This window comes from Ovis canadensis, chromosome 1, assembly GCF_042477335.2.
Source record: "Ovis canadensis isolate MfBH-ARS-UI-01 breed Bighorn chromosome 1, ARS-UI_OviCan_v2, whole genome shotgun sequence".
Classification (NCBI taxonomy): domain Eukaryota; kingdom Metazoa; phylum Chordata; class Mammalia; order Artiodactyla; family Bovidae; genus Ovis; species Ovis canadensis.
Genome location: NC_091245.1, coordinates 263,533,825 through 263,559,013, shown reverse-complemented (window position 1 = coordinate 263,559,013; position 25,189 = coordinate 263,533,825). Strand labels below are relative to the sequence as shown.

The window sequence follows — 25,189 nt, the reverse complement described above, 5'->3', positions numbered from 1 at the left end:
CCGGGTACAGCTAGGTCAGGAGTAGTTTTTCTCCCATCAGTCATCAGGGACCCACGCTGTTAACATTTGTCTCTTCTGCCGTTCTTCCAAAGCATTGGCCACTGTTAAGCAATGGCCATTGAGGTCTGGTGGCCACTTCCGCATTTCCATGGAGAAGCAAGAGTACAGACAGAGGGCTGTCACAGCCACCTGAGTCAGTTCCCTCTAAGGACCTCTCCAGAATGTGTCATGAATTGCTTCTGCTCACATCTCACTGGTCTGTTTGCCCCTCACCAGTGGGTGTCTGCAGGCTGTGTTACAGCTACATACGGCCATCGTGACTGCAACCCTAGCTATTTCACTAAGTAAGAAGAGAAGGTAGAGGCTTGGCAACCAGGTGTATCCAACACTACTTTTGGATATTGTGTTTGTTTTTTCCAGTTGTTCACTATTATTAAAATGTCACAGTGACTTCCATCTCATTGATCTCTGTATATGTGTTTATTTTTTTCTCTGTGGATAAACTTCTATAAGTAGAATTACTGGTTCAAAGAGTAAGTAATTTCTATAGATTTCCATACGTATTGGCCACTGGTCATCATTTTGTTCATTTATACTCCTTCCTGCAGTTTATAGTACAGCCTGTTTCTTATGATGAAAATATTGCTACATATTATTATGCTTTTTTTAATATTTTCAATATAATGGGGAAGTTGTATATTATTATTATATTTATGCAAATGATAAAGATGTATCTTAAGAAAAATTTAGTCTTGCTTATGGAATGTGTTTCCCATAATCAAATAGTCACTAAGATCATAAGTGCAGTTCCCCTATATGTGACCAACAAAAAAAAAGAAATGAAAAAAAAAAAAAAGTCCAAGGTGTTTCTCTGAGAGTTTCAACAGTTTAATCCTGAGGCTGCAGAATTCCAGCGTAAATTGCAGTGGTTTAAGGGCAGCTATTACAGAAATGAAACAGTCTTTGCTGAAAAATAATGTTATTACATTTTTGACCTTGGGTCTGGATATACAACATCTAAGATATTCACTTCTGTCTCCCAATTTTTTTATTTTTTATTTTATATGAACAAACAAAACCTCTTGTCTAAAGGAGATTTGGGTGGGGGGGGGATCACGGTTTAATACTGTGGTGGGCCTCACCTGTGTGTCCAGAAATCCGTAGCTAAGCAAATGTATGTCATTTATTGTGGAGGAAATGGGTTTCAGTTGCTGTCCTGGGGACTGGGACATCCTCTTTTTAGCTCCTGAGGGGTGAAGAGGGGCTGCTGATGCAAGAGATAACTGATACTCCCGCCCGTGGGCTGCCTGGACATCTTTGCTCTGTAGTGTTAGTCACTCGGTCATATCCGACTCTTTGAGACTTCAAGGACCACAGCCTGCCAGGTTCCTCTGTCCATGGGATTCTCCAGCAAGAATAATGGAGTGGGTAGCCATGCCCTTCTCCAGGGGATCTTCTTGACCCAGGGATTAAATCCATGTCTCCTGTATTGCAGGCGGATTCTTTACTGTCCAAGCTCTCTGGCTGCCCACAAATAGGGTTGTGCTGACCTCCAGGGAAGCTTGGATTGTAGCAGGTTCCAAGGACAAGAGTCAGAACACATCTGGTGTAGGGGGTGAGAGAGCTGTCGGGAGTAATTTACATTAAAAATAGGGTTATCAGAGAAGGCCCCATAGGAAGGTAATGTTTGAGCAGAAACTTAAAAGAAACTGCAGACAAACCACGTGCACATCTGCAGGGGGAGCTCTGAAGGTCAAGGGACCAAAACCAACAACAGAAATGGGTTTGTACCTGGAATGTTCCAGAAGAATCAAGGAGGATACTGAAGCTGGGTCCTGTTGCTCACTGTGGGATGAGTGCAAAGAGGTTCTGGAGATTGCAGCAGGTCAGATGGGTGGTTTCAAAAGTGTGGTTTCACCTGGGGGCAGTGGGGTCAGCATCATCATGACAGCAGCGATCTCCTTTCTTCCACCACCTTATGGACTCCAGAGCTATTGGAGTAATTAGGAGATGCCATGTGCTCTGTCTAGTATTTTCAAAGGACCCCACTGGGTCTGCTGTCATGTGGCATGGATGAGCTGTCAAGGAGGGACAGGTAGTTGATTTCTGAATTGATCTGGCTGGTGGACCAGATGTCGGAGAGAAAGGGAGTCGAACAGGATGGCTGGGTCTTTAAAAGTTGCGGAGGTGCCACTTCCTGAGACAGAGAATTGTCTGGGATCAATACTAGGAGTTCAATCCTCACTCTCAGAGATGACCCAATTCCCAGTAGTATTAATATAAGCAATGATTCATTTTCCAAGTATGCTAATTATTTTAATCGAATACTTTCTCCAGGTCAGGTCTCATTCCTTCCATGTTCTGCTCAGCCACTGCATGCCCCACTCTGGCATCACCTCAGTTCTATGTGAAATTGAGCCCCTGTTCGTCGCTGGTCCATTAGCTATACACAGTTTTTCCAATGAGGAATATTCCAAGTTCTTTCTTCATAATGGCTTGCATCTCACCTTTTTGCACATAAAGTGAGTTTAGCTGGTGGGAGGTGGGAGCTTGTATTATTTCCCGAAAGGGAACAGAAGTTGCCTGATTTCCCCTAAGAAAGGACTTTCGAAGTCCAGGGCTTCCCTTATAGCTCAGTTGGTAAAGAATCTGACTGCAATGCAGGAGACCCAGGTTCGATTCCTGGGTTGGGAAGATTCTGTGGAGAAGGAAATTAACAACCCACTCCAGTATTCTTGCCTGGAGAATCCCGTGGACAGAGGAGCCTGGTGGGCTACAGTCCATAGAGTTGCAAAGAGATGGACATGACTGAAGCAACTAAGCACAGAAATGTATAGTCTATGCCCTGATGTTATCCATGTGGGGCCATAATCCCCCAGATGGGGCATGCCTGTTAAATATGTAGATTCAAATTATCTTTTATGTAAGAAAATTCATCTTGAATCATGTCTGTAATTATTTGTTTTCCTTTATGCTTTGCATGTGTGTGTGTGTGTGTGTGTGTGTGTGTAACTTCAGAATTTATTTCAAGTTACAGAAAGTATACCAACTAAGATAATGGAATGAACAGATTTCACTCTCAGAGAAGATGATGAGAGTTACCTGACACCCATTTGAGTTGTTTAAGGATTAGTTAGGGTGCAGAAGTCATCTTTTTTGCAACATTTCAACAAAGTTATGGAATTATTTTCCAGATTTGTTGCCAGGTGTTTTTGGAAACCTTTTATGGTGTTTAGTAGATTTCTGTCCTTGGTCCTTTGAGATCAGGAAGTCCTGTCTGTTTAGGAGGCAGCACAGCAACCCGGGTCTCCACTATGATATCACTGGATCCCTTCCACCTGTCGTTCAGAGGCTGTCCCTTTCTCTCTGATTCTTTTTTTTTTTAATTTTTTATTTTTACTTTATTTTACTTTACAATACTGTATTGGTTTTGCCATACATTGACATGAATCCACCACAGGTGTACATGAGATTTTTTTTTAACTTATTTAGCTTCCCATTTTGGGCTTTCCTTGTGGCTTAACTGCTAATAAATCCACCTGCAATGCGGGAGACCTCACACAACTGAGTGACTTTCATTTCAATTAACTCCCATTTTAATTTGCTTGATATTTTTTTCATGTCTGTTCTCTTGTCTTTCCCCCCACAAAATCTGTTCTCCTCTGTGCTCTCTCCAAATTTGCCTGTATTTTTGTGATTTTACTTTTTCCTTTCTTTATCCAGTTCTGCTAGCTCATTTCCTTCTCTCTTGGGCTCCTGCTTCACAGACAAGTAGCTATTATATTCACAGATTTCATCTCTATCATGGCATTTTTCTGAGGAGATTTCTTTGCCTAATTTCTCTTTCTGTTTTATTCTTCCATCTTCCTCATAGTGTCCTTGCCAGATGCTAGCTTTCTAGCATCAATTGTGAAATGATTGCAATTGTACAGTAGCTTGAGCATTCTTTGGCAATGCCTTTCTTCAGGATTGCAATGAACACTGACCATTTCCAGTTCTGTGGCCATTTCTGAGTTTTCAAAACTTACTTTTACAACATTATCTTTTAGGATTTTAAGTAGCTCAGCTGGAATTCCACCAACCTCATTAGCTCTGTTTGTAGTAATATTTCCTAAGGCCCACTTGACTTCACACTCCAGGCAGTCTGGCTCTAGGTAAGTGACCACACCATCATGGTTGCGTGAGTGATTCAGACTTTTTCTATATAGATCTTCTGTATTCTTGCCAACTCTTCTTAATCTCCTCTGCTTCTGTTAGGTCCTTGCTGTTTCTGTCCTTTATTGTGCCCATCTGTGCATGGCATGTTCCCTTGGTATCTCAGATTCTCTTGAAGAAACCTCTGTTGTCATCATTATCATCATTGTTGTCATGGCTTCAGCTCACACGGTGAGCCAGTTGTCCTAAAATTGTTAATTAAATAGCCCACCTTTTATCACTATCTTGAATTCCTTTATAGTCTATGGAAAAAATATGTCTGCTGAAGTCTGTTTTGTCCTTCCCTGCTTCCGCTGTTGGTCTGGCATCAGAACCATGCATACTAGAGGTCTATCACTTCCTACTACATGTTAATATCTCATATAAGACTCCTCCCCTCACTAATTTTCTTTTATCAAAAATGTCCTAGATTTATCATATGGATTTATATATGCATGTTTCTTCTAGTTGAATGTTAGGCTAATTTTATCTAGTTTAAAAAAATATTCTGAAAAATCTGGGAGAATGTAAGCAATTTAAAAGTTAGCATGGAGACTTTCAAGATCATTAAACTATTGAAACTTCCCAGACCATATCATGGATAGTCTTTGCATTTATTTAAATCTTTTTATGTCCATTATTATTTTATTGCTCTCTTACTATGGTGTGTGGCAGTGAGTATTTATAAGCTTCTGCTTACTGTTCACTTTGATCCTCTTTGGTTTTCTGGGTGGAACAGAATTACATCTAGAGCCATTGCTTCCTGACTCTCTGCAACTGTCCTTGTCTTTTTTCTCTAAGCAAGGGAAAAGTGGTCCTTAATTTGGGGGAATTCCTATTTTCCTCCACTCTCTAGCACATACAGAGGCTGCAATGTGATGGAATGCCCCCTCTTTCCTGCCTGTTTCTCTTGTTCCCTCCCTGTGTCCTTCCTTAGCTGTAGCATATCTGTTGTTCAGTCACTAAGTCATGTCCGACTCTGTGACCTCATGGACTGCAGCATGCCAGGCTTCACTGTCCTTCACTATCTCCTACAGTTTGCTCAAACTCATGTCCATTGAGTCAGTGATGCCATCCAACCATCTCGTCCCCTGTCACCCCCTTCTCCTCCTACCCTAAGTCTTTCCCAGTATCAGGGTCTTTTACAATGAGTCAGCTCTTCGCATCAGGTGGCCAAAGTATTGGAGCTTCAGCATCAGCCCTTCCAGTTTCCTTAAGGATTGTCTTATTTGATCTCCTTGCTGTCCAAGGAACTTTCAAGAGTCTTCTCTAGAACCACAATTTGAAAACATCAATTCTTTGGCACTCAGCCTTCTTTATGGTCCAACTCTCCCATTCGTACATGACTACTGGAAAACCCACAACTCTGACTATACAGACCTTTGTCAACAAAGTGATGTCTCTGCTTTTTAATATGCTATCTAGGGTTGTCATAGCTTTTCTTCCAGGGAACATGAGACCAAAGTTTCCTCAACTCCAATTTTCCCTGGAGACACCTAAGAACCCACTGCTATTTGGTGCACGATAATCCTGCTTTTGCTCAGGCATCTCCCTCTGTCCCCAAATGCTGTTGGAGGTTGCTCTTCTCTACTCATATGGTGCATTCAACCATGTGAATAAGGGACATCTTGGCTGTCCCTTACCTTCAGGTCCCAGAATTGTCCTCTTCTGCTTGGTATCAACCCACCTGCCAAAACCCTCCCATCTGGCCTCAGACTCTTTTATTTTCTCTTTATTTTTGGAAATGTAAAAGCACACCTTTATTATCTCATGGTTTCTGTGAGTTAAGAGTCTGGGCACATCTTAGCTGGGTGCACTGTTTTGCAATCTGTCACAGAGTTACCATTGTTGGCCAGAGCTGTGTCTCATCTGAAGGTTCAACTGGGGGAGGATCTACTTGCAGGTTCAGATAGTGGTCAGCAGAAACTATAAACTCTTCATCAGGGCCCACAGGGACTTGAATCTTTTGTTTAGAAATCCACAGGGAAAACATCTGACACTGGCAACAGTTCTCTGGATATTTCTATGCAGTGTGTTCAATTACTTGAAAGTGAAAGTGTTAGTCATTCAGTCATGTCTGACATTTTGCAACCCCATGGACTGTAGCCTGCCAGGCTCCTCTGTCCATGGAATTCTCCAGGCAAGAATACTGGGGTGGGTAAGCCATTCCCTTCTCCAGGGGATCTTTCCAACCCAGGGATGGAAACTGGGTCTCTCACATTGCAGGCAGACTCTAACATCTGAGCCACAAGTGAGGCTCGGTTCCTTACTGAGAAAACATATGTACTCAATACACTTGGTTAGACTGCTCAGGTGAGCACTCTGGAGCCTCCCCATACCCCAGGGCTTGCTCTGGAATGTCTCACCTTGCTCTTGCTCACACCTTCTCTCCCAAAGTCAAGGTGATATCAGGGGGCCCTCCACAGTCCCCAAGGCCTCTGTGTCCAAATGCCATGAAGAACCGGTAACATGAGACAAACTCAAGTTCTCAAGCATCTTGATTTTAGGACATGTTTGCTAGCAATGCATGTTCCAGACTTCCCTGATGAGTTGACCAAGGCCACCCCTTCCTCAGCAGTGGAGAGATCTAACCCCTCGCCCCAGAGATCCCCTACTTTCCATTCAAAATATATGTCTTGATGGGGGCAAATAATGAAGAGACCCCTCACCACAAAAAACTCCCTTAAACAAGATGTTCCTCATTTCCCTTTTAGGAAAGCAGGAAATTTCCTACTGGAATGACTCAGCGTGGGGGTAGGTTCTTATAGCCCAGCCAGGATTGTCCTCAGTTCTCTGGTTCCCAAAAGTTCCTTCTAAACTCTGGTCCCTTAATCCTGTTCACTGTACCCTTGGAGGTTTGACTCTGCTCCTGACCTCGGGCTTGAGCCTCCTTCTTATTTTAGCCTCCAAGCATTTCGCTTCATTTCTTTACTCCTGTGGCCACGTACACTGTGTCTTGAATGCCAGCTCACAGCCTTTGCTCAGAACAAGTGTCACTTTCATACCCCTGTCCTGGAAATTGGCTCTCTGCCTTGATCATCTGCTTGGCCCTTGGACTTCTCATCCTGTCTCACCTCCCTGTCTGTCTGTCTGTCTAGCTGTCTGATTACTACCTAGAGCTTTAACCCTGCCTGCTCCCAGACTCACTGCCTCAGGTTAGGATGTGCCAAGTCTCCATTTCCATGCGTCCAGCCTCTTTGGTCCATTGATTTCCTGGACCTGCAGGCATCCTGCTGGATTTTTCTAGCAGCACCTGCTCCAAACCCCTGCACCAGACTCATCAAGGCTATGTAATCACATTTGTCATCCAGTACTCCTTGTATGCACTAACATGCAAATATGACAAGCTATATGTCTTGAATGAATACAAAGAAAGAGCTCAAAGAATCTAAGAAGAAAGTGACACCTCCCTGGGAAAAAAAGTGGTGAAAATAAACCCAACTTTAGGGTCAAGTGTGGTTCCTTCAAGTACAATAAATGCAGCTCTGCTTGTCTGTTCCAGGTAGAATCAATGGGTCTTATTGAACAATAATGAGTTCTTGGAAAAGGACGGTGCATGTTACTGAAAGGTAGGAGTCCAGCTGCTTGCCACTCAAAAGCCAATAAACAGGCCAGGTTGGTAGAAAGGAAAATTTTCTTTATTTCAGATGCCACCAGCTGGGGTGGGAAGAAGGCAGACATCTGTCCAAAGGTCAACTTCCCCCCAACCCCCACCATTGACAATCAGTGGGCAAGAGATTTATAGAATTTATAGACAGAAAAAGGGGGCTCCAGGCAGAAACAGCACAGTCAGCTCTGACAGTCATCTTGAAATTGGTCATCAATGGTCTGACCAGCATCATCTTGATTGTTTTAGGTACAATTAATCTTCAGTTTCAAAGGTGATGTGTTTTCAGTTCTTTGAAGTCAATTCTTGGAATTGTGGCAGCTTATGTCACGGCTACAGTCTGGTCATCATGCAGTTAACTTCTTCTACCTAGTGGGGTATTCAGTATCTATAAGATAGCTCACAGGAGATGGCTCAGAAAATTATCTATAGCCCTTGAAGAAGGAACTAAAGGTGCTTGACTTTGCTTAATGACTACATTATTATTATTTGGCCTCCTTTGATGACTGCTTTCCTTTGTTTCTTCGTGTTCTCATTTCTCTCATTAAACTTATTCTTTGGCTAAAGTTTTTTCAGACAAAATGCAGACTGAGGACTTGTGTGGAAAAGGACCATAGGGTCCTGGTCTGTTTCAAGCAGAACAGAGAGGATGAGTGGTCATTGTGTTGTCTTACTTTCTTCCTTTTTGGTAGAGTAAAACAACCGGGGGTGGATAACTTCTGCCTTCCTCTATGCTAAAGTAAGTGGCGTCTCTGGCTCTAGGACCTGCATCAAGACCACCATAGACCATTCTCCCCGAATCCCACACCCAAGGAAGCTGCAATTACCCTGAGCCTTGGTAGAGTCACCAGGAAATTGGACTCTTGGTCGATCCTGTGCCTGCTTCTTTTTCTCTATTCCTCTGTCTTCCTTCTTTTTTATTGACTTTCCCCAGGAACTTTCTAACTTGTCCTATTGTGAATAGGAATAGCCACACGGAGGACAAATGTTTGGGGATCTCTTTCTCCAGGGAGATGGTAACTGAAAACCTCATACAATCAACACAGCTCCAGGGGTGCCTCACAGCCCAGCATCCCAATACAAAGCTGTGATGGCATCAGCAAAATTCAGCCACTCAAACTTTATCCAGTGTCGCATATCCCTTCAGCTAGTACTGAGTCATGCAGTTCATGGTTCCATTTTCTGATAAGTGAGTGAGAGAACTATGTTCCATATTGGGAAAAAAAAAAAAAAAACACTTGCAGTTTAAATACAGGGTAAAAGTTATGAAATCAGCATGATAAACTAGTGGACCACCAAGTTCTAACAACCCCTGGGCAGGTACTAGTCACTTAAGTTCACTTGTTTTCATAGGATAAGATTCTTTAGGATAGACATAACAAGATTGCCAGGAGAAATATCAATAACCTCAAATATGCAGATGACACCACCCTTATAGCAGAAAGTGAAGAGGAACTAAAAAGCCTCTTGATGAAAGTGAAAGAGGAGAGTGAAAATGTAGGTTTAAAGCTCAACATTCAGGAAACTATGATCATGGTATCCGGTCCCATCACTTCATGGGAAATAAATGGGGAAACAGTGGAAACAGTGGCTGGCTTTATTTTTCTGGGCTCCAAAATCACTGCAGATAGTGATTGCAGCCTTGAAATTAAAAGATGCTTACTCCTTGGAAGGAAAGTTATGACCAACCTAGATAGCATATTGAAAAGCAGAGACATTACTTTGTCAAAGTAATGTCTAGTCAAGGCTATGGTTTTTCCTGTGGTCACGTATGGATGTGAGAGTTGGACTGTGAAGAAAACTGAGTGCCAAAGAATTGATGCTTTTGAACTGTGGTACTGGAGAAGACTCTTGAGAGTCCCTTGGACTGCAAGGAGATCCAACCAGTCCATCCTAAAGGAAATCAGTCCTGGGTGTTCATTGGAAGGACTGATGTTGAAGCTGAAATTCTAATACTTTGGCCACCTGATGCAAAGAGCTGACTCATTTGAAAAGACCCTGATGGATGACAGAGGATGAGATGGTTGGATGGCATCACTGACTCGATGGACATAGGTTTGGGTGGACTCTGGGAGTTGATGATGAACAGGGAGGCCTGGCATGCTGTGATTCATGGAGTCACAAAGAGTCAGACATGACTGAGCAACTGAACTGAACTGAACAAGATTAAGGTTTACAAAAGAAATGACCTTGACACTTTTGAATTATGATGCTGCAGAAGACTCTTGAGAGTCCCTAGGACAGCACAGAGATCAAACTAGTCAATCTTAAAGGAAATAAACTCTGAAAATTCATTGGAAGGATTGATACTAAAGCTGAAGCTCCAGTACTTTGGCCACCTGATGCGAAGAGCCGACCCATTGGAAAGGACCCTGATGCTGGGAAAGATTGAAGGCAGGAGGAGAAGGGAGAGATGGAGGATGAGATGGTGAGATAGCATCACTGACTCAACAGACATGAATTTGAGCGAACTCTGGGAGACAGTGGAAGACAGAAGAGCCTGCCATGCTGCAGTCCATGGTGTCGCAAAGAGTCAGACAGGACTTAGTAACTTAACAACAGCAACAGCAACCTTGATGCTGTCCTAGTAAGGGTGTGATGTATCAGGAAGGAATTTAGTACAGTACATTAGATGCATGCATATTTTTAGAAGGAGGACAGGGAGTCAGCTGCCTTTCAGGAACTTAACAAACGTGGGAACCATTTGCGGTCCCCACTACCCTAGAATTAAGTGGTAATTTGTTCTGGGTTTGGATGTCTGGTGTCTACACATGCAGGGACTGGCTGCTTCTAAAGGAGAATTGTGATTTCTCCTTCCTTCCACTTTCCAAGGCATATTCAGGTGCATCTCACTGGTGAAATATAAACCAGAATCATGACAAGTAAGCCAAGAAAATTTTCTTCTCAGGCTTCCCATCCCTGGAATTTAGAGGAGAGTTTAGAAGTACAACAGTAGCGCTGATATAGACAGGCACTCTCTGATGCAAGCATAGAGACAAAACGTGATGTGAGCATTGTGTACCATATGGAAGCTTCTTTCTTTGGGTTTGGAAATAGTTCCCCAGCCTGAAATTGGACCCGTGTCTCAGAACTGTGCCTCTGTCCACTTTGGAGTTCTTCTCTGGAACAAGACTCCTAGAACCCAGCCCTCTGTCACCAATCAAGGGTTCCCTTCTCACAACCGCACCTGAAACAGGTCCACCTGCTGTTCTTTGGGCACTTACTCTATTTATCCCATCCTCACCCCACCTTTGTGTCTACTCACTCCCTTCAACCCATCAACTCTTCTCAGAGCAGGAAAGCCCTCTCCCTGAGAAAGGAAAATAGGTCCTTTCCTCAGGAGAACACTGCTTTCTCCATAAGGTCAAAAGGGACTATGCTCATTTTCACTATATTGATTCTTCCAATCCATGAACACGGTATATTTCTCCATATATCAGTGTCCTCTTTGATTTCTTTCACCTGTGTTTTATAGTTTTCTATATATAGGTCTTTTGTTTCTTTAGGTTTTCCTAAGTATTTTATTCTTTTCTTTGCAATGGTGAATGGAATTGTTTCCTTAATTTCTCTTTCTATTTTCTCATTATTGGTGTATAGGAATGCAAGGGATTTCTGTGTGTTGATTTTATATCCTGCAACTTTACTATACTAACTGATTAGCTCTAGTAATTTTCTAGTGGAGTTTTTAGGGTTTTATATGTAGAGGATCATGTCATCTGCAAACAGTGAGCATTTTACTTCTTCTTTTCCAATTTGGATTCCTTTTATTTCTTTTTCTGCTCTGATTACTATGGCCAAAACTTCCAAAACTATGTTGAATAGTAGCGGTGAAAGTGGGCACCCTTGTCTTGTTCCTGACTTTAGGGGAAATGCTTTCAATTTTTCACCACTGAGGATAATGTTTGCTGTGGGTTTGTCATATATAGCTTTTATTATGTTGAGGTATGTTCCTTCTATTCCTGCTTTCTCGAGGGTTTTTATCATAAATGGATGTTGAATTTTGTCAAAGGCTTTATCTGTATCTATTGAGATAATCATATGTTTTTTATTTTTCAATTTATTAATATAGCATATTTCATTGATTGATTTGTGGATATTGAGGAATCCTTGCATCCCTGGGATAAAGCCCACTTGGTCATGATGTATGATCTTTTTAATATGTTGTTGGATTCTGTTTGCTAGAATTTTGTTAAGTACTTTTGCATCTATGTTCATCAGTGATATTGGCCTGTAGTTTTCTTTCTTTCTTTCTTTGTATTATTATTTTTTTGTGTGGCATCTTTGTCAGGATTTAGAATCAATATAGTGAAAATGAGTATACTACCCAAAGCAATCTATAGATTCAATGCTATCCATGTCAAGCTACCAACGGTATTTTTCACAGAGTTAGAACAAATAATCTCACAATCTGTATGGAAATACAAAAAACCTCGAATAGCCAAAGCAATCTTGAGAAAGAAGAATGGAACTGGAAGAATCAACCTTCCTGACTTCAGGCTCTACTACAGAGCCACAGTCATCAAGACAGTATGGTACTGGCACAAAGACAGAAATATAGATCAATGGAACAAAATACAAAGCCCAGAGATAAATCCATGAAACTATAGACACCTTATCTCTGACAAAGGAGGCAAGAATATACAATGGATTAAAGACAATCTCTTTAACAAGTGGTGCTGGGAAAACTGGTCAACTGTAAAAGAGTGAAACTAGAACACTTTCTAACACCATACACAAAAATAAACTCAAAATGGATTAAAGATCTTAACATAAGACCAGAAACTATAAAACTCTTAGAGGAGAACATAGGCAAAACACTCTCAGACACAAATCACAGCAGCATCCTCTATGACCCACCTTCCAGTATATTGGAAATAAAAGCAAAAATAAACAAATTGGACCTAATTAAAATTAAACACTTCTGCACAACAAAGGAAACTATAAGCAAGGTGAAAAGACAGCCTTCAGAATGGGAGAAAATAATACCAAATGAAGCAACTGACAAAGAATTAATCTCAAAAATATACAAGCAACTCCTGCAGCTCAATTCCAGAAAAATAAATGACCCAATCAAAAAGTGGGCCAAAGAACTAAATAGACATTTCTCCAAAGGAGACATAAAGATGGCTAACAAACACATGAAAAGATGTTCAACATCACTCATTATCAGAGAAATGCAAATCAAAACCACAATGAGGTACCATTTCACACCAGTCAGAATGGCTATGATCCAAAAGTCTACAAGCAATAAATGCTGGAGAGGGTGTGGAGACAAGGGAACTCTCTTATACTGTTGATGGGAATGCAAACAAGTACAGCCACTATGGAGAACAGTGTGGAGATTCCTTAAAAAACTGGAATTAGAACTGCCTTATGACCCAGCAATCCCACTACTGGTTTCGAGGAAACCAGAATTGAAAGAGACACGTGTACCCCAATGTTCATCGTAGCAGTGTTTATAATAGCCAGGACATGGAAACAATCTAGATGTCCATCAGCAGATGAATGGATAAGAAAGCTGTGTTACATAAACACAATGGAATGTTACTCAGCCATTAAAAAGAATACATTTGAATCAGTTCTAATGAAGTGGGTGAAACTGGAGCCTATTATACAGTGTGAAGTAAGCCAGAAAGAAAAACATCAATACAGTATACTAATGCATATATATGGATTTTAAAAAGAAAGTAATGATAACCCTGTATGCGAGACATCAAAAGAGGCACAGTATAGAACAGTCTTTTGGACTCTGTAGGAGAGGGAGAGGGTGGTATGATTTGGGAGAATGGCATTGAAACATGTATATTATCACAAGTGAAATGAATTGCCAGTCCAGGTTCGATGCATGATACAGGATGCTCGGGGCTGGTGCACTGTGATGACCCAGAGGGATGGGATGGGGAGGGAAGTGGGAGGGGGTTTCAGGATGGGGAATACATGTACACCCGCAGCAGATTCATGTCAATGTATGGCAAAACCAATACAATATTGTAAAGTAATTAGCCTCCAATTAAAATAAATATATATTTTAAAAAAAAGAAAGGGACTATGCTTTGATTCTTTGGTGCAATAGAGAAATAACATACAGCCTGGTCATCTAGTGTGCAGCCTAGGGAGCAGAAAGCCATATCCTTTCTATTTTCTCCTACACAAAAATCATCTTTCACCTTCCAGGAAACTCTCTGAGTGTTCTCATTGACCAGCATCTTCTGGTTCCAGCATATGGGCACTGATGCCTACCTGCATTCATGCAGTCTTGTTCCCTTTTGTGTGAACAATCTATATGGCTTAGAAATGGGTTCTTCTTCCCATTTCATATATGATGATATCAAAGATGCAGACAGAATAAGCTAATACTTGCTCAAGGGCCCAGTTCCTAAGGATTCAGAGATACCCTTAGAACTCAGTTCTGATTCTTGGTCAAATCGTCTCCCTATAGACCCGCAAAGACCTCAAAGGGAAGCAGAGATGAAACAAAGATGGTGTTTACTGCTGCCTTCAAAGCAGGATTACTTGGCAATACTTGGTTTCTCTTTTTCCTGTTTCCATCTCCTCAGTTATTGAAAGTTCTGCTAGGCATAGCTTTTCAATAAATAAGAAGGGTCACGCAGTAGGAACATACCCAGTCATTCAGTGTGTGCCTTACATAATGTGTGAACACTTTCTTTTCATGTAATGGAGCACTAAAATGGTCCCCACTTGACCTCAACTAGCCACAGAAAACTGACCAAGTTTTAATTAATGATTTCTGGTTTCTGTAAGTGTATCTTCTAGCTAATTACCCAAAGTGCTTATGTTATGCTAACAGGATTGCAGATTTTTGAAATAGAGTGTGCACTGCATTAAATTTTGTTCTTTACAATAATGATGCATCTAAAGTCAATGAACTATAATTCTGTCAAGTCGTGGCCCAAGTCCACTTTTCCTCTAATTGAACATGTGCTCACCGTTGGAACTGTTGTTCATATGGTGGATGAATGGCTCTGTTTAGCATGACAACATTTATAAATGCTATATCCCATCAAGTTTGGTTCATTTTCTGATGAAAAAATGGTATTCAACTGCACTTATACGTTGTCTCTGTCTCCACTAGGATCTTTTAGTAGTGAAGAGACTGCTGTCAGTCCACATAGGAATTAATAGATAATCTTTTTCAGCTACTCAACTGAGAAAGCTTAGCAATGAAGCTGAATTTTATTGTAACTCTTTACTATAAATGGGTCAAATACTGTAAGTATTTCTCTGGTGAAAATTATTCAAGGAAAAGAAAACATTTGTGTTTTTGACATGAACAGTCCTATAAATTTCTCACATTCTATCAGCATTTTGATGTTTCAGGGCTTTGTAACACATTTTTATATAATTTATAAATTTCATAGCATTTTCAGATTTCCTGGTTTGCTGCCTTATGGATATATTTTAAAAATCCTACATTTGACTGAATTTTCAGCTTGTGTGTATTAGTCTAGATCTGGCTCCTAATTTGCAGTTAACTTTGAGAAAGGCAATGATAGCCTTTATAGATTTTTCAAACAGTTTACCAAAATTAAGCACATAAATAAAAATCAAAGGCTTTTTCCTCTGATTTTTAAGTTTCAATAACATTTATCCTTACCATAATGAACACGTGATCCTTAAGAAGGAGTTTTATAATTTATGAATTTATAATTTTTGCACCTTAAAAGATGCAATAAACTTTTATAAGAAAAAGAAGGATGATCATTTCAATAAATGATGAAAAGGTAGCTGATAATATCCAAAATGCAATCCTGATTGAAACAACATGAAGAAAACTAAAGTTTTCTAAAAATAGGAATATAGAATCATTTTTAGGACTCAAAGTGCTTTGGCGAAAGAAGAAAAAGACAAAATCCAACAGTTCAGTTCAGTCCACTGAACTCTTTGCGACCGCATGGACTGCAGCACGCCAGGCTTCCCTGCACAGCACCAACTCCCAGAGCTTTCTCAAACTAATGTCCATCAAGTCGATCATGTCATCCAACCATCTCATCCTCTGTCGTCCCCTTCTCCTCCTACCTTCAATCTTTCCCACCATCAGGGTCTTTTCCAATGAATCAGTTCTTCACATCAGGTGGCCAAAGTATTGGAGTTTCAGTTTCAGCATCTGTTCTTCCAATGAATATTCAGGACTGATTTCCTTTAGGATGGACTGGTTTGATCTGCTTGCCATCCAAGGAACTCTCAAGAGTCTTCTTCAACACCACAGTTCAAAAGCATCAATTCTTCAGCACTCAGCTTTCTTTATACTCCAACTCTCACATCCATACGTGACTACTGGAAAAACCATAGCCTTGACTAGACAGACTTTAGTTGGCAAAGTAATGTCTCTGCTTTTTAATATGCTGTCTAGGTTGGTCATAGCTTTTCTTCCAAGGAGCAAGCATCTTTTAATTTTATGGCTGTAGTCACCATCTGCAGTGATTTTGGAGCCCCCAAAATTAGTCTCTCACTGTTTCCATTGTTTCCCCATCTACTTGCCATGAAGTGATGAGATCTTCATTTTTTTAATGTTGAGTTTTAAGCCAGCTTTTTCACTCTATCTTTCACTTTCATCAAAATGTTCTTTAGTTCTTCACTTTCTGCCATAAATGTGGTATCATCTGCATATCTGAGGTTACTGATGTATCCAGTAGGTACATGAATATAGCAAAGAATATAAACATAATGTTCACCAAAAAAACAAGTACAAATTACTGATGCATTCATTAAAAGATGCTCAGTTATCTATAAGCATCCCTTCATAGATCATAGCCTTGTGGCAAAAGGGCTTGTGTAAGTCAGTGAAGCTATGACATGCAGGGCCTCCCAAGATGGTTGGGTCAGAGTGAAGAGTTCTGACGAAATGTAATCTACTGGTGGAGTAAAGGGTGAACCACTCCAGCATTCTTGCTACAATAACCCTGAATAATAATGTGAAAAAGCAAAAAGATATGATGCCAGGAGATGAGTTCCCCAGGTCAGAAGGTGTGAAATTAAAATATGCTTTCTCCTTGGAATGAAGGCTATGGCAAACCTAGACAGCATAATAAAAAACAGAGATGTCACTTTGCAACAAGGGTCTGTATAGTCAAAGCTATGGTTTTTTCAGTAGTGTATGGATGTGAGAGTTGGACCATAAAGAAGGCTGAACACCAAAGAATTGATGCTTTCAAATTGTAGTTCTGAGAAGACTCTTAAGAGTCCCTTGGACAGCCAGGAAATCAAACCAGTCCATCCTAAAGGAAATCAGTCCTGAATATTCATTACAAGGATTGATGCTGAAGCTGAAATTCCAATCAGGTCACCTGATGCAAAGAACTGACACCTTGGAAAAGACCCTGATGCTGGAAATGATTGAAGATAAAAGGAGAAGCGGGTGGCAGAGGATGAGATGGTCATACAGCATCATTGACTTGATGGACACGAATTTGAGTAAATTCTGGGAGACACTGAAGGACAAGGGAGCCTGGTGTGCTGCAGTTCATAGAGTCTCAAAGAGTCAGACATGACTTAGTGACTGAATATCTATAAGCAAAGCAAAAAATAATACAAAAATTAGTAAAATCATGTAAATTAAAATAATGAGATATATATCATATTGATAAGATCAAAAAGAGTAATAGTGCACATGTTTGAGGAAAAAAATGAACCCCAGCCAGTGGAGATAAAATAGCTCTATCTTTTACTAAGCAACTTAACAGTACAATTTAACACTTTAATATACAGAATTCCACTCCAGGGATTTGCCAAAAAGCCTCCTTTTCACTATATCTTTCTATTGATGAGCTGATTGATAAGCAGAGAGGTCCACTGAAACAAGGTCCTTGGTCTTGTGGAATAGGAAAGATGTAAAGTCAACTAGCATTAAATGATTAAATAATTAGAACAGAAATTAGAAAAAACAAGCAGCAATAGTGTGTACATGCTCTATGCCCTACCGTAGGTTAAGAACTTAAATATCTCTACCACCTTATGAAGGAGGATCTATCATTAATCCATTTTACAGGTAAGGAAACTGAGGAACTGAATGCCTTCCTGATTGCCTAGTTTCTCACAGTGTACTGGAAATTGCTTGTTGTGTAACATGTTACCCCTAAGCTTAGTGACTTAACAATGATAATGCATACTTACGATCTTCCGATTTCTCTGGGGCAGGAATCTGAGTACGGCTTAGTCGAGTCCTTAGACGAAGGTCTCTCAGCGCTGCAGTCAGGTTTCCACCCAGGGATGCAGTCATCTCAGAGTTCAAGCCCACTTGTGTGGTTGCTGGCAGGATCCAGCTTCTCACAGAACTTTGTTTGAAGAAAACCCTCAAGGAAATCTTTCTACAGGGAAGCTTACAATATAACAGCTCACATTTCCCCAGAGTGAGGATTCTGACCTGAGAGAGAGAAACTGACAAAGAGGACACCACCTTTTATAACCATAGGAAATTGCCCTGGATCCACCACATAGTGGATGCTTAGTAATTGGACAATAAACACTATTTTGTAAAGACAAAGCACAATTTTACATGTGCTTATAGGAGAAAAGGTCAGCTTTCATTCCAATCCCAAAGAAAGGCTATGCCAAAGAATCTTCAAACTACTGCACAGTTGCACTCATTTCACATGCTAGCAGAGTAATGCTCAAAATCCTCCAAGTTAGGCTTCAACAGTACATGAACCAAGAACTTCCAGATGTGCAAGCTGGACTTAGCAAAGGAAGAGGAACCAGAGATCACATTGCCAGCATCCATTGGATCATAGAAAAAGGAAGAGAATTCCAGAAAAATAACTAATTCTGCTTCATTGACTATGCTAAAGCCTTTGACTGTGGATCACAACAAACTGGAAAATTCTTAAACAGATAGGAATACCAGACCACCTTACCTGTCTCCTGCAAAACCTGTATGCATGTCAAGAAGAAACAGTTAGAACTGGACATGAAACAAAGGACTGGTTCCAAATTGGGAAAGGAGTACGTCAAGGCAGTATATTGTCACCCTGCTTATTTAACTTATATGCAGTGTATGTCATGCAAAATTCTGGTCTAGATGAAGTACAAACTGGAATCAAAATTGCCGGGAGAAATATCAATAACTTCAGATACGTAGATGACACCACCCTTATGGCAGATATGTTCATTAATCATCAAACATCTGTTTAAATATTCTGTGAATATTCATATGAATTAAGTTTTAATTAATATTGTATGTGTTTCTGTTGTAATTTTGCATGTTATGCATTTTGATAATTTTTTTGTCTATTCCCAAGTAGTAAAAGGTGTAGGAATAAGAATAATTTTGTTAATTTCATCTTACTTTATGAAACAATCAGTAGCTGATACTGAAGAAAGTAACACTGAAAGTATTGGGTTGGCCAAAACATTTGTTTGCATTTTTCCATGACTATTGTATGACATCTTTCCAAACAAATTTTTTGGCAAACTCAACATTAAAAACTACTATAATGTTTTTTTCACCCCTGATTTTGAGTTCTTTATAAATAAGATGAATTAAAACCATTTATCTATCAGAATGATGTTATGAAATGCTGTCAAATCCACCACAGAAATCTCTTTCATACATTATATATGAGATAAAGAACTAAAGCAGATGTGTGAGTATTGTTAGTATATACCACTCCTCTAACTTTACATCCTTCCATATGGGCTCCCCTGATAGCTCAGTTGGTGAAGACTCTGCCTGCAAAGCAGGAGACCCCGGTTCGGTCCCTGGATTGGAAAGATCCGCTGGAGAAGGGATAGGCTACCCACACCAGTATTCTTGGCTTCCCTTGTGGCTCAGCTGGTAAAGAATCCACCTGCAATAAGGGAGACCTGGGTTTGAACCTGAGGTTGGGAAGATCCCCTGACAAAGGGAAAGGCTACCCACTCCAGTATTCTGGCCTGGAGAATTCCAAAGAGTCGGATATGACTGAGTCACTTTCACTTACATCCATATACTTTTATTTTTTAATCAGTAATACCTTTAAATCAGATGTCAGCAAACTGAACCACAAGTCAAATCCTGCTCAAAACCTGCTTTTGTAAATAAATGTTATTGAAACATGATTGTGCTGATTTATGTATTTGGCTTCCCCCATAGCTCAATGAGTAAAGAGTATGCCTCCAGTGCAGAAGACCTGGGTTCAATTCCTGGGTTGGGCAGATCCCCTGGAGAAGGAAATGGCAACCCACTCCAGTATGCTTGCCTGGAGAATCCCATGGACAGAGGAGCTTAGCAGGCTACAGTCTATGGGGTCACAAGAGTCGGACATGACTGATCAACTAAGTACCCACACACACGTGTATTTTCTATCACTGCTTTCATGCTTCAGTGACAGAAATAAGGAATGTCACAGACTTGCAAACATAAAATATTTGTGACAGATTGCAAACCATAAAATATTTGTTATTTGGCCTTTTATAGAAAAATATTTCCAATCACTGAAAGTATTGAAAATTTCTATCCATGAATATAGTATAATGAATGCTCCATCTCCGTTTATTTAGGTCTTCTATAATTGTTAGTAACAACTTTTGCAGTTTTCAGTAGGCCAATCTTGCACTTATCTTGTTAAAATATATCTCTAAATATTTCATGCTTTAATTCAACATTTTTGCTTTTTAAAAATTTCAGTTTCCAATCGCCTGTTACATATATAGATACAATTAGCTTTAAATTTTATATTTTGATGTGTCCATGTGTTCTATGACTTCGCTAAAGTCACTTATTTTTCTAGCAACTTTTTTATAGGCACTTTTTATCATCTATAAATAATTCTGTCATCCATGAGGGAAGGCAGTTCCATTCTTCTTTTCTAATATATGTGCACTTTATTTCTTTCACTTTTTCTATTGCTCTTGCTAGAATCTTCAGAATGATCTTGAATAAAAAGGTCAAGACCAGAACTCCTTGTCTCTTTCTTGATCTTTGGTGGAAAATAATTTAGTTTTTACAATTGAGTAAAAAAAAATGATGCTAGTTGTGACTTTTTGCAAATCTTTTCTCAAGTTATTCCATTTTACAACTAGTTTACTATGAGATTTTTATCAGGGTCTTATCAGATTGCTGAATTCTAGAAAATATTTTTTATTCTTTCTTTGTATCCATTCAAATAATCACATTGTGCTTCTTTGTTGGTCTGTTGATATGAAGAATTTCATTAACTAATCTTTGAATTTAAACCAACCTTGCATTCCTAGATTAAATTTCACTTGGTCATGACATATTTTTTTTAATATATTGATAAACCTAACTTGCTAATGTTGGGTTAAGGATTTTTATGTCTGAGTTCGTTGTGGATTTTGATCAGTAATTCTAAGGTATTTATTTGATTTTGGTATCAAGATGATGTTGGCCTCGTAAAATCAATGATAAAGTACACCTTCCTCTTGTATTTTCTGAAAGACTTCATGTAAAATTGGTATTTTTTTCTTTAAATGTTAGCTAACCTCACTACTGAAGCTGTCTCAGCTTTAAATATTCTTGTGGGATATTTAATTTAACAATAAATTAAATGTATTTATAGCTACGGGACTATTAAGGTTATCTAATTTTTCCAGACTGTTCTTTGAGAGTTTGTTTTGTCCCAGAAATTTATTATTTAATATAACTTTTCAAATTTATTGGCACAAAATTATTCCCAATGTTCTATTATCCTCTTAATTCAAGTAAAGGCTGCAGTGATAGCCTCTTTCATGGTAGTTATTTGTAGCTTATATCTCTCCTTTCTTCTTGATCAGTCCTGACAGAGGTTTATCTATCATATTTTTTTTGAAGAACTATAGTTTTGTTTTATTGATTTTTTCTTTAGTTTTTTTTCTATTTTCTTATTTCATTGATTTCAGTTTTCCTCTCTATTAATTTCCTTATTTCTCCTAACTTTGGATTTCATTTGCTCTTTTTGAAGAGCTTCTGAAGGAGGATCACTGATGTGTGATCTTTTTCCTTTTCCAATACAAACATTAATGCTACAAACTTCCATCTAAGTGCTGCTTTTAACTGCATTCCATGCATTTTGATATATTGTATTTACATTCTTATTCAACTCAAAATATATATATATATATATATATATATATATATATATCTTCTAATTATTTTGGTGATTTCTTTTTTGACTCATGAGTTATTTAGAATTACATTGTTTAATTTTCAAATATTTGAGGTTTTTCCCAGATACATTTCTGTTATTGATCTCAATGTTAGTTTTTCTGTGGAACTAGAACATCAGTTCAGTTCAGTTCAGTCACTCAGTTGTGTCCAACTCTTTGCAATCCCATGAACCACAGCACACCAGGCCTCCCTGTCCATCACCAACTCCCAGAGTTCATCCAAACCCATGTCCATTGAATCGGTGATGCCATCCAACTGTCTCATCCTCTGTCATCAACCTTCTCCTTCTGCCCTCAATCTTTCCTAGCAGCAGGGTCTTTTCAAATGAGTCAGCTCTCCACATCAGGTGGCCGAAGTATTGGAGTTTCAGCTTCAACATCAGTCCTACCAATGAACACCCAGGACTGATCTCTTTTAGGATAGACTGGTTGGATCTCCTTGCAATCCAAGGGACTCTCAAGAGTCTTTTCCAACACCATACGTCAAAAGCATCAATTCTTCAGGGCTCAGTTTTCTTTATAGTCCAACTCTCACATCCATACATGACCACTGGAAAAACCATGACTAGATGGACCTTTGTTGGCAAAGTAATGTCTCTGCTTTTCAATATGCTGTCTAGGTTGGTCATAACTTTCCTTCCAAGGAGTAAGCATCTTTTAATTTCATGGCTGCAATCACCATCTGCAGTGATTTTGGAGCCCCAAAAAATAAAGTCAGCCACTGTTTCCACTGTTTCCCCATCTATTTGCCATGATATGATGGGACCGGATGCCATGATCTTAGTTTTCTGAATGTTGAAATTTAAGCCAACTTTTTCACTCTCCTCTTTCACTTTCATCAAGAGGCTCTTTAGTTCCTCTTCATTTTCTGCCATAAGGGTGGTATCATCTGCATATCTGAGGTTATTGATATTTCTCCTATCAATCTTGATTCCAGCTTGTGCTTCCTCCAGCCCAGGATTTCTCATGATGTACTCTGCATATGTTAAATAAGCAGGGTGACAGTATATAGCCTTGACATACTCCTTTTCCTATTTGTTGTTCCATGCCCAGTTCTAACTGTTGCTTCCTGACCTGCATAAAGGTTTCTGAAAAGGCAGGTCAGGTGGTCTGGTATGCCCATCTCTTTCAGAATTTTCCACAGTTTATTGTGATCCACACAGTCAAAGGCTTTGGCGTAGTCAATAAAGCAGAAATAGATGTTTTTTCTGGAACTAGAACATAATCTGTATTAATTTATCTGATAACATCTATTGAACTTTTTATTATGGCTCAAAATACTATCTGTCTGGGTAACTGTTCCATGTGCACTCAAAACCAGCATGGAATCTGCTGTTCTAGGATGTAGAGTTCTATAAATCTCAGTTCAGTCAAAATGATTGATAGTGATATTAAAGTCATCTGTATTTCAAATATTATTTCTTCTGTCCCTATCTTCTCTTTTTGAGACTGTCACTGCCCAATGTTAGAATATTTGATATTGTTCTACAGCTCTAGGACATCCTATTCTGTCTTTTTCACTCTTTTGCACTTTTTGTTTTAATTTGGATAATTTCTGTTGGCCTAGCTTCAGGTTCATTAATTATTTTCTCTACTGTATTCAATCTGCAGATTAGATTAAGGAATTCCTTGCATCTAATATTGTAGAAATGTTGTTTCTAACATTTTATTTATCTGTCTTTTTCTTTTGTATGGTTTTAATGTTCTTTTTGAATCCCTTACCTGTCTATGGTTATTAGTCATAGTTGTCATAAAGTTCTTATTCAATAGCTTCATACTAAGCTTTCAAGACTGTTGATGATTTCCTCTCTGGTCCTTTTTGCTTGCTTATTTCCTTTTTTTTGTATCTTACAACATTTTATTATCTTATAATACTCTGATGCATAAAAGAGTAGAAATTGAATTGGGCTATACTTATTTCCAGTTCTTTACTTCTTCCGGCTTGTATGTCCAGGATCTTGTCCTCTCACTCTCTACCAAACATGAGATTGTTTACATATGCCATAGCTCCTTATACGATATTTTAAATTCTTTGTGACTAACTTTACCCAGTTGCCTGTGACTTCTGCTCTGTGATTCACTCCAAGAAAAGTAAGATTTTGTAGATTAACAATCTCCCTTTGGTGGTTAGAATGGAAGTGATATTCTTTTGTGTCTTTCTCCATCCTTTTCAGAAATGGAATTCTGTTTTTTAAATTTGATCTCATTCATGTATCTTCTTTAGAAGTTCTCTTTTGGTAGAACCTACCTGCTTTACTGATGCTGCTTGCCTTTCAGATTCATTGTAGAGGTCCCCTTAGATACATAGTTAACTTCCTTTGTTTCTTTGGTGGAGCTGAAACAGGGAAGAGAAGGCCCAACAGGAGTCTCTGCTACTGTGACCTGAAGGACACCAATAAGTAAATGATGAGTTACAGGGGAAACTACAGGAAGAAGTGTATCCCCTCTCGTTTCATTTCCCCATATACAAAGTCTGAAGTTTCCCACATGAGTGTGTGACCTCCCACCTGTTCAGGTCCCACGTAGGTTCTGGGCACACAGAAACCAGCAGCTCTTCTCTAGAGCACATATTTGGCCCATGCTTCGGGCTTTCTCTAGAAAGATGGAGTTGTCTTCCCCTGTGGGTATTCTCCCCAAATCTTCAGATTCAGATCAGAATATAAGAGAAACCCTATTAGCCTTTCAAGGCCTAGACCACAACCTCCTAAGTCCCAGAATGGCAAAAAGCAACATAGTAGTATCATCTGATTCATCCAACTACTGTTTTCCCAGAAACCTCCCTTATCTTCTGTTTTATTATTTCTAAGTTTATTTTTCAAAATAGTTTCATATGGATCTTTTATCTGGATCACATTTATGATCATAGCATAGACATCTGGGCTATATCTCCTTGAATGCAAGCACTTTAAGGTGTTTTAATTGTGCTCTGTCTTAGTGCAATGATCTAACATTTATTTAATAACATTAAATGGTATTAATAGTACATTGTATTTCTAGACCACGCTTAGAAGGGAAGTCTGTGATATTGGTATTCACCTTGTAGTCTCAGATGTGTGCATCATGGGAAGTCTTCAAATGTCCTCCCCCTGAAGCACTCTTGTTTACATTCATTTTAAGTCCCTGGGAACACAACAAATTAAGTTGGTTACACACAAGATGTCTACTTCTGTAGTCATTCTACTGTGATTCCTGTGAATAATTTATCAACCAGTTAAGGCTCATCAAATCTGGCTTTTTATGTGGAAACTATCTGTAAGGTCTCTTACTGTTCATCTCAACGTTTGAAAT

At 39.3% G+C, this 25,189-nt stretch overlaps 1 protein-coding gene across 1 annotated transcript in view; it reads left to right on the top strand.

Moving 5' to 3' along the window:
- The window catches only part of DSCAM (DS cell adhesion molecule), a 679,278-nt gene that overhangs the window by 426,416 nt on the left and 227,673 nt on the right, over positions 1 to 25,189 (top strand). The gene's annotated exons all lie outside the window — the stretch shown is intronic.